At 36.6% G+C, this 10,922-nt stretch overlaps 1 pseudogene; it reads right to left on the bottom strand.

The window, feature by feature from the left end:
- Positions 1 to 10,508: 10,508 nt before the first annotated feature.
- LOC127483356 (small nucleolar RNA ACA64) lies at positions 10,509 to 10,653 on the bottom strand (annotated as a pseudogene).
- Positions 10,654 to 10,922: the final 269 nt, after the last annotated feature.

Here is a 10,922-nt window from a genome sequence, read left to right as displayed (position 1 = left end):
TGGACCCTGCACCTTGTGAGAGATCCGGAGGAAGCTCCTGGCTCCTGGCTTCAGATCAGCTCAGCTCTAGCCATTGCAGCCATTTGGGGAATGGACAAGCAGATGGAAGATCTCTCTCATTCTTTGCCTCTGCCTCTCTGTAATTCTGCCTTTCAAATAAATAAATAAACCTTGAAAATAAAAAAGACACTTTGAGTCCTTATGGCTATCAATGAGTACAAAATTACTCATTTTAGACTGATTCTATTATACAGAAAGCATGATTCAAATTAAGAATTCCAGAGAAACACAACATAGAATTACCATGATTTGGTTGTTATTTTTTCTAAGATCAAGGCAATTAAAAAAAGTTATGTGGTTTCTTTTTTGACAAATACGCAGGAAGATAGTAAGTGGACACAGGTTATTAGTTGGTATCTAATGGTCAATTAATGACTCTTTCATTTTAAGCCAAATTTATTTACTGTTTCTATTATCCTTTCATAAGAATATTTTATTTTTATCAATTACTTACAACAGTTGACAATATTCAAATGTTAACTGCTGGAATTTACTTTTATCAGTGCACACTGGTCACCTAATTGCAGGGCAGAGTCTAGCATATGACTGAAACACAAGCACATGGGGAAAAATGGAGCAGAGTAACACACTCTAGCCATGCCATAGCTCCAAGGGCAAATAGTACTTCTGATATGACTATCTATCTACCAAATGGTTGTGCCTTAGGAAGAAAAATGAAGTACAAGACAGAAAATGCTTTTGGAAAACGATTGTCCTCGATGACCTGTTCACAAGCTGTTCTCTCATACAGAACCTCTGCAGTCAACAAGTAGGCCCTTCCATTGAATGACTACAGCCCTATCAGATGATAAAGAAATTATGATTTTGTACACACATACATACACACACACACACATGCACACTCACATGTACACAAACACAGAGAAACAGGGAAAGGCCAAAATTATTTTAATGAAAAAATAAAAAAATTCCAAAATTTCTTAAATAGAAAAATCAATCAAAACATAGGAAGTCCAAAACAGAAAGTGATGATGATGATTCAGAAACAGCATAGGAGTCAAGCAGCAAAGCAGAGCAGGACAATGCATAGCAAATCAAAGTCTAAAAAGATCTGCTTTCAAGATCCCTGGGACTGAGGTACCAGTACTAGCTCCCAGAGTTGAGAGTTTCTTAGTTGGTTAACAAGATAAACTTTTAGAAAGCCTTTAAAGTTAATTGTGCATATTGTTTAATTTTACATGCACTACTTGGGAATATTTAGGTTATGAATTTTAAAGAATGGTTCAATTGTTGCTTCAATAAGATTTTCTCTCTACCTTACAAAATGTTTGGAGATGTGCATTTTGAAGGTAGGCTGAAGATTCCACATTCAACTAGGATGTAACTACAAATATGAAGGAATTAATAGTTAAATGCATGTGCAATTATAGAATGCTCTTGTATTCAATCCATCTGTATGTTCACTGTTCATGTGAAAATTGTTGTATTAAGATCTATATATTTTCAAGTTAGTATATTGGTATATGTCAGAATTGGTTGATTGTGGGCAGAAACTGTAGTTACCTGATCCCTCTTCCATCATTTGCTTTCCCATTTTTGGAAGCGATTTCCATTAAGCAGTGTCTACTGACAATCAACACGACTACTTGATTTCAAGCTACACTCACATGCCAGAAAATAGCATCTGATATAACAAAGAATGGTGCACACTGAAGGGAGGTTAACAACAAATCCTTATATATTCCAATGACGAGATGCAGTTCTGTGGTTGTAAGTTTGAGCTGATGTACAAATATAATTTTCGTTCCAGATTTTTATATAATCAAGTGAAGCTCTGAAGAAAGAAAGTATGGATATGGGGAATCAACTAAAAGTTTCTTCCAAAAGACGACTTAACTATTTTTATATAAAGGAACATATATATCAATAAATATGTAGTTAGCTGGAAAGAGATTGCAAATAAATAAAAGAAGCATGGCTCTGAGTAGACAACTAATAGTCACTTCTAAAAAAACCATGCAATGTGTTTATGTGTCATTTATATTTATGTGTATAGGTTTATCTGTATGTGTTTTTGTTTGAATAAAATTATTAATTCATTAATAATATTTCTGATACTATTCTGTTTTACTTAATCTTAAAATCTATTCATATTTTATGAAAATACAGAGGCTTTGTAAAATTAATAACTCACTCAAAATCTTGTAATTTGCCTTGACTGATTTTAATATTTCTGCTCATTGTTTGATGGACAGATGAAAGGATGGATGGAATTTAAATATACCATTAGGTGCTGATGAGGGATACATAGAGAGGTAGGTAAAGAGAAAGAGAGACAGGTAGATAAATGTATTGGTACTGCATACAGTCAGATATCATTTTAATTTTCCAAGTTATTGATGACAAACCATCACAATTTAGTTTGCTTAAAGTTACAGAAATGCATTCTCTAACAGTTCATGAGCATAGAAGTTAGGAATCAAAGATTGTGTCACAGCAGACTCATAGAATGGCAGATGTGCTAAACAGCACTTTGGCCTCAGATTCAGCCCTTAAGGCATTCAGATCTGGATGAACAGCCCATGAGAGTATTTCAGTATTTCAGGTATGGAAAGCCAAGAAACTCTGGGAAAAAAAAAAAAAAAAACTTAAATGAAAGATCTCTGCGAGTGAGATCCCTGTGGAAAGAACAGGCCATCAAAGAAGGAGGTACCTTTCTCTGAAGGGAGGAGAGAACTTCCACTTTGACTATGACCTTGCCTAAATAAGATCAAAGTCAGCGAACTCAAAAGGCTTCCATAGCCTTGGCAACTCATGACAAGAGCCTAGGGAGATTACTGATGTCATAAATAAGAGTGTAAATTGTTAAATCAACAACAGGAGTCACTGTGCACTTACTCCCCATGTAGGATCTCTGTCCTTAATGTGTTGTTCTATGTGAATTAATGGTATAACTAGTGCTCAAACAGTAATTTACACTTTGTGCTTCTGTGTGGGTGCAAACTGTTGAAATCTTTATTTAGTATATACTAAATTGATCTTCTGTATATAAAGAGAATTGAAAATGAATCTTGATGTGAATGGAATGGGAGAGGGAGTAGGAGATGGGATGGTTGTGGGTGGGAGAGAGGTTATGGGGTAAAAAGCCACTATAATCCTAAATTTGTACTTTGGAAATTTATATTTATTAAATAAAAGTAAAAAAAAAGAAAAAAAAAGACAGAAAAAACATTGTGTCAGCCGGGTTGATTCCTCTGGAAAACTTGGAAACAGATTGTCTTGCATATATTTCTACCCCTTGCATACTTAGCTCCTAGTTTATGGTGTTTTCTGGGCATCGTTGAAGTTGCTTGAAATGTTGATGCATTACTCCTATCTCTATCTTTATTGCCCCACAGAGTTCTTCCCTGTATATCTTGTCTACTCTGTGTCCAAATTTTCCTTTTCTAAGGACACCAGCAATTAGACTAAGCCTTACCTAAATCCAATATAATCTCATCTTGATTACATCGGTAAAGACCCAATATCCAAATAATGTCACAAACACAGGAATGGTGATTAGGGCTTTGATGTATCTTTTTTGTGGATACAACTCAACCCATTACATATATGCAGTTGATAGATACTTTCCAATATAAACTTTGTTGATTTTCAGAACTCTGATGAGACACAGTTGACTCGGTGTGTATTATCTCTAGCCTGATATTCATTCCCAATATTGTGTAGGCCTTGGTGATTGTGAGACTCAAGGGTGTTGTATCTTTTTTTTAAAACACGAAGATTTATTTGTTTATTTGAAAGTCAGAGTTACACAGAGAAAAAGAGAGGCAAAGAGAGAAAAAGAGATCTTCCATCTGCTGGTTCACTCCTCAATTGAACACAATGGCTGGAGCTGTGCTGATCGAAGCTAGGAGCCAGGAGCCTCCTCCACGTCTCCCACATGGATGCAGGGCCCAAGGACATGCGCCATCTTCTACTGCCTTCCCAGGCCATAGCAGAGAGCTAGATAGGAAGTGGAGCAGCTGGGACTCGAACCAGCGTCCGTGTGGGATGCTGGCACTGTAGGCGGCAGCTTTACCTGCTATGCCACAGTGCCAACCTGTCAGCCTGGGTGGCTAAGGGTCTGTCTTTCTCACCCTTCCACCATTGTTGGGTAGATATCAAACAACAACAGAACTGTCTGGGGACTCAGGGCTAGGCTAGAAAAATCCAACTTTGGAAGAACCTAAGAGTTCTTGTCCCGTGGCAAGTACTTACAGATGGAATCCTGGACCTGCCCTGGGGTTAAAGTGGAGCCCTCTGATCTCAGTGGACTGGACTAAGCTTTCAGCCACCATCACTTGTTATTAGTTGTTGTGGCCTTGGGCTGTGAATCCATCTCAGCAGCAGATAGATCACAGGAGCTTGGGGTTTGGTCTTACCTCCATATTTTGCTTGTCTTGGTGTTTGTAGGCTATAGGTATGATCTATCATTGCAATGGTGATAGCCATGAAATTACAGGCTTGTACAGATGGATTACTTATTTTTCAGTGCTTCCCCAGGAAATTTTGGGCACCAACTGCAGATCTGAGGGAAATTCTGCTTTTCAATGGCACTGTAGGGGGACTATAGATAATGATAATGCACTGTATATTTCTCAATGAAGCAAAGAAAACTAGATGAGCTTTTGAATGCTTTCATTATAAATAAATAATAAATGTTTGCACAAACAGATGTTTACTCTAATTGGAAATCACACCAGATATGCATATATATAAACATTACATGTCACCGGAAAAATATGTATCATTTTTATCTATCAGTAAAAAATAAAATATTTTTTTAAAAATTCTGTCATTTCCTAATAATAGTAGTATATTCACAGCATATAAAGCTCAATTCAAATACCAAATTCAAACAAGGCCAACTACTTATCAAAACCCTGATATGTAGAGTCTGATATAACTTAATTTATATTTGAGAAATCCTATGATATATGACTTTCAGAATGGAAAGAAATATTATAAAATGTACTCTTAAAGTCCATTGTGTTGAGTAAGCAAACATCACAGTTTTTATTATTACTTTTTAAGGAACTTGGTTATAGATAGAGTTAGAGAGAACACATAGGAGGCTCTTTGATTTGTCTCCACATAAGGTGATGAAATGTGGATGAGGATGTTGACAATGAAAATAAAGTGAAAAATCTTGGGTAGGAGATACTTGGAAAGAAAAATTGATAGAGTTTGGTGACTAACTAGATCTTAAAAAGAAGAAGAGTCGGGGTGAGTCACATTTCATTTAATAGTTGAAGCCTAGAGAATTACCTTAAATCAAAGCTAAAAGTAAGGAGTTTTTCAATAAATACAGTTAACCAAAATGTCACAATGTGTTGTCTCCCTCTCCCTTAGAACTTGAAAAGAAATCGGAAGAACATCAACTCAATCTATTTTGCTTCCATCTCCAGGTGTCTAAACAAAAGAACAGTCAGCCTCCTGCTCTATTCCCTCTGATATTCTCTTTTGTTTTTTTTTCTGGTCTATTTCATTCTCCCTAATGGAATGTTGAGACAAATGTATAGTGCTAACTGCTTCTAATAGACACTTTTGTCACAGGTCCCACACTGTACTTTTTTTTTTTTTTTTTTTTTTTTTTTTTTTTTTTTTTTTTTACAGGCAGAGTGGACAGTGAGAGAGAGAGAGAGTAAGGTCTTCCTTTGCCGTTGGTTCACCCTCCAATGGCCGCTGCGGCTGGCACGCTGTGGCCGGCGCACTGCGCTGATGCGATGGCAGGAGCCAGGTACTTATCCTGGTCTCCCATGGGGTCCACTGCACTCCCTGGCCACAGCAGAGAGCTGGCCTGGAAGAAGGGCAACCGGGACAGAATCCGGCGCCCCAACCTGGACTAGAACCTGGTGTGCTGGAGCCGCAAGGCGGAGGATTAGCCTAGTGAGCCGCGGCCCCGGGCCCACACTGTACTTTTAACTCTTACTTTTCCAAAGCATAATTTTTTAACACATCTAGAATATCAATGAAGGAAAAAGTGCTCAACAATTTATCTAATGGTCAGAAATATGACACATTAAAGAAAATATGCAATATGCTTTGCTGTCAGACTTAAATCATGAATGGAGAATTTAAAAATTTCACAACTAAAATTTTCTGTTTGTGTTCTTATATTTTTTGCACTTGGGTAAAATGACTTACTTTTATGCCCTAACAAATTTATGCATCTTTTTAAAAATTCCTAGATCATTTTACAGGAGGTTTTACATTTATTCTTTTCTATTCTGAGGCATATTTGAAAGCCACCTATTATCTCTGACAAGAGAAAGTTGGCTAAATGAATTTCTATGTTGAGCAGAAAGCTTGTACTTCATCATTATGCTTAGTGAAACAAGCCAGACCCAAAAAGACAAATATCATATTTTATCTCTGATATGTAGCAGTTAATAAAGAATATAAAAATATATAAGAATGAAACAGATATCTTGAGATGTGATTGCTGTTTTTGCTTGTTTACACTCCTGTAGAATGTTATTTTTTTTAATTGTTAAAATTTATTGTCAGTGGTACATTAAACCTGTGAACTGAAATTATGTTTGCAAAAATTAAAGATAAAAGGAAGGAAGGAGGGGGATTGATGGAGAGAGGGCAGGTACAAAGTATGGTCATCATCTTAGAATTGTATTTATGAAATGTATGAAATTGGTTCTCTTTATATTAATAAAAATTTAAAACAAACTTGAACTTCAAATATGATACATTAAACAGGATGCTTATTCTAGGAATATCTTAACAACAAGTAGAAAATAAAATCTGTATATAGTAGATATGTTGCATTTCCCATATATCAGTGTTCAAGGTTTCAAGGATCTTATGCATTTCTTTGAAATTTTATTTTGAAACATCTGGGGTGGGCTTTTGTGGCACAATTGGGATACCTGTATCCCATATAGGTGTGTCTGTGATTGAGTTCTACCTCAGCTTCCAAACCAGCTTCCTGCTTAGGTGCCTGGGAAAATAGCAGAAGATTGCCCAAGTACTTGGGTCCCTCTGGCCATGTAAGAGACTCAGATGAAGCTCTTGGCTTCTGGTTTTAGCCTGTCCCAGCCCTGGCTCTTGAGGCCAATTGAGAAGTGAACAAGCAGATGGAAAATTGATTGCTTTCTCTCTCTGTCTCTGTCTCTGTCTCTCTCTCCGCCTTTGCCTCTCCCTCTCTATAACCCTGCCTTTCAAATACATAAATAAATCTTTTTAAAGAAAAGTAAACATTTCTATCATTTTGATCAAAATCTATTTGGTGGGGCAGGTGCTGTGTCATAGCAGGTAAAGCTGCCGTCTGCAGTGCCGGCATCCGATATGAGTGCCAGTTCGAGTCTCGGCTGTTCCACTTTGGATCCAGCTCTCTGCTATGGCCTGGGAAAGCAGTAGAAGGTGGCCCAAGTCCTTGGGGCCCTGCCCCTTAGTGGGAGACCTAGAAAAAGCTCCTGGCTCTTGGCTTTGGATTAGCTCAACTCCAGCTATTGCGGCAATTTGGGTATTTCAGCAGATGGAGGACCTCTCTCTCTCTCTCTGCCACTGCTTCTTTGTAACTCTGCCTTTCAAATAAATAAACAAATCTTTAAAAAATATCTATTTAGTTTTAGAGACTTTAGAAGTTGAGTTAAAATTACCAAGTAGTGATCTTTGAGACATATTAAGGAGATTAAATGATTGCATTTATTTGAATCTTGTCTTAGTCTATGCAAAGTCATTCATTGTATGAAGCAAAGCACTTAATTCAAATGTTTTCATATCAGACACAAAGGACCAGAGGTTATAATCATTCAAAACAGTTCAGCTTAATCTATATTTTAAAGAAAATATTAATGGGAGTTTATTTTCAATTATGTTGTAAAACAGTAAGACATTGTTTTATTTGGTCTATATATTTACTGGTTGCTTACATTCATCTGAAAAACATGGCATACTAGCTAATTCATATAGTGGTATATTTTAACACTGATATTTGCACAAAATGTACCGTGAGGAATTTAGTACTTTATTTTTTATTGTGACAACCTATCAAATATATGAATACTGTCTAAGTCAATGAACAGTTGATGAGCACAAATCAAGGAATGTTAATGCCCAATTGATTATCTAGCCTAGATAAAACAATTTGTTCCCTGTTACTAGCATAAAAAATGTATATCAAATAATTAGTCATCTGATATTGTTTCATGGAGTATGACAAAATTGATAGAAAACCATTTTCTCACTAACCAAGCCTATCAACATACACGGATTATTGTCCAGAAATAATTACCTTGAGATGCCTATATATTCAAAATCAAGTGAGAACTAATAGTGTTAAAGTGTATGTGTGTGTAGAGATAGAAATAGAGATAGAGGCATCCATGTATGTGTATGTGTGTCTATCTAGAACACTGCCTTGAAAGTTTACGACCTTACTTGAAGAATGGCTTTGGGTACATTGTGAATTCCTAATGATAAAGAACAGATGGGACTGATTGCTAACTCAGTGTGAAACAGGAGGGAAATGCCCGCAGATATTCAGACCCGGTAGGGCTCAGCCATTCTAGCCCCCATAGTCCAGGCTTATCAGGGTGAAAAAACCAGGCTGATGAACACAAGACAAAGTTTGTATAAATGAAGTGAAATCAGACTAGTAATTGCTTGATTACTGAAAGGAAAATATCACTTACGGAAGGGGATGTTTTAAGTGAATTTAGAAAGACATACTGGTCTCACTAGGCTTCAATTTAAAAAATTGCAAGATTTGTTTTAGAGGCACTAGGAGCTGCCCAGTTGTAATGTATGTTCTCGGAGGGCTTTCTTACACGGAGTCAGCTCTTCTTTTAAATTATCACCTTAAACTTCCTAAGAAAAGAAATATGGCCAATCAGGTGACAAATGAGAATCCAGCATTTATATAATCCACAGTTAGATAAATTATTTAAATACCTAAGAATGTAGAGAATAGACTCCTCAGAATTCTTTTCTTGTCTATTTAACACTTGAGGAAGATAAAAGAAACACATTACTACTGTGAAATAATGAAAGACATAAAGATCTTCATTGTCATCTGAGGATGAATAGAGAAGAATGGACTGTTGACTCATTTTGGCTTACATTTTTCAACACTTCAGGTGCTTAGAAATGCATGGTGTGTATAAGCTATTATTCAGTTAATGAGATGCTAAACTACAATTTGTGTTGATATTGTCCAGTGTTGCTTTTCATTAGAAAGATAATGGCTCAAAAGATATTTTAGGTGTTGCTACAAGCTACTGTTTTCATTCCATTTTTATTTGGCAAATTGGCTCATATTGTATTACAAGAAGATAATCTGTCCTATATTATGTCCATGGTACTTGATTTTGCAAAAGAGAAATGATGAAACATGATAGCCTTTTTGCACCTGCATGCAGCCTCAGCACAATGCCATGCCTGAAGCAAGTCAGCAAACCCTTATGCAATAACCTAAATTTTGCTTTCGGGCACTTTTGTGTATATTAAATTGGGCTCTTGGAAGGCAAAATATCTCCAACAGCTCAACATGCTAAAGTAGATAATGTAGCAAAGTCTAATGGGTTAGAGCTCTTATATATCTCTTGGATTTGTTGGAATTGCAAACAAGCTGAGAGTGTGATCTCCATAGAACTTGTTAGCTACGTGTAGGAAGAACCTAGCAGTCACCGAGGAGCTAATGATGGCTCCAAAAGTAGCATACTTCCTTAGGAAACAAATACAACCAAACTTCAGGGCAATTTTCTAAGCTTTCAGGGATCTTGGTACACCACATTCTACCTGGATTTAGCTCTCTCCTCCTACTACAAAGCTGGACTATTGTAGAGAAAAGACAATATTCGTATTTCCTATCACTGAGGAGAGTACGGCAAAACTGGCCAACATTTAGATTTTAGGTAGTAATCAAACTGCCTCAAAATAAGTTGAGTAATATGTCTCTGGGCAGGGATTTGGAAGTTTACCTATGAAAGGCCAAAAAGTAAACAGTTGCAGATTTACAGGCTGCATTACTCATTTCTGCCTTCCAAAAGGAGGCCATAGTCAAGATCTAAATGACTGAATCTGATTGTGTTGAAATAATAAATGCCCATTTACAAAAACAGGAAGTGGTCCATAGGCTGTGGACTGTTAACTCCTTCTCTAAAGCCAGATAAAATCAATGCTTTCATCCACTAATCCTAACTAGGAAATTTGCCTAGAAAGATATTCACCAGAAATTTTTAAAAAGACAAATTTGTATACTAGTCTGTTATTCATAATGGGAAAAACTGCAATTGCCTTCCTGATCAAAAACAAAGAATCTTAACTAGGCTAAGTAAAATAATGGAATTTCCCTAGTAAAATGCATAGTAATATTGAGAAATATATTCAAGAAAAAGCATTAGGTGAAAAATTTAAGCTACAGGAAATTTTACATATGAAGGGTTAAAATTCTAAGTCAAATAGTACACCCCCCTTTATTTTCTTTTTGCACCTGTCAGGGACTGGGTTTCACCTTCCCACACCAAAGCAATAGGCAATAAGCTGAAGCTCCTGGTGGCTCTAGGTGTGGAATTTCACCCCTGTTAAATAGCCTCTTTTAAGAGTATTTGATAATTGGGTCCAGTTTCAAGCCTCTAATTAAGCAAAGACTATGAGAAGAGAAAGGTAAAAGATTTATTCGTATGCAAAGTGATAGTACACACTAAGGAGTATGGCCATGCTCAAGAGAAACCTCCACTCCATGAGGATTGAGTCCATTACTTCATATAAACAACAGCCATATCAAAAGATGGAAAGTTTGAGACCCTTAAGAACTGGAGTAAACTCAGATATGTCATGGTGTCGGGTGCACTACGGGGATGGATGTGTCAGTCATGGTCTTTCTTTCTTTCTTTCTTTCTTTC

The sequence above is a fragment of the Oryctolagus cuniculus genome, chromosome 8 (assembly GCF_051225735.1).
Source record: "Oryctolagus cuniculus isolate XC-2025 breed Fujian yellow rabbit chromosome 8, ASM5122573v1, whole genome shotgun sequence".
NCBI lineage: Eukaryota > Metazoa > Chordata > Mammalia > Lagomorpha > Leporidae > Oryctolagus > Oryctolagus cuniculus.
The sequence above is the reverse complement of the archived record's forward strand: the minus strand, read 5'-3'. Positions and strand labels throughout refer to the sequence as shown.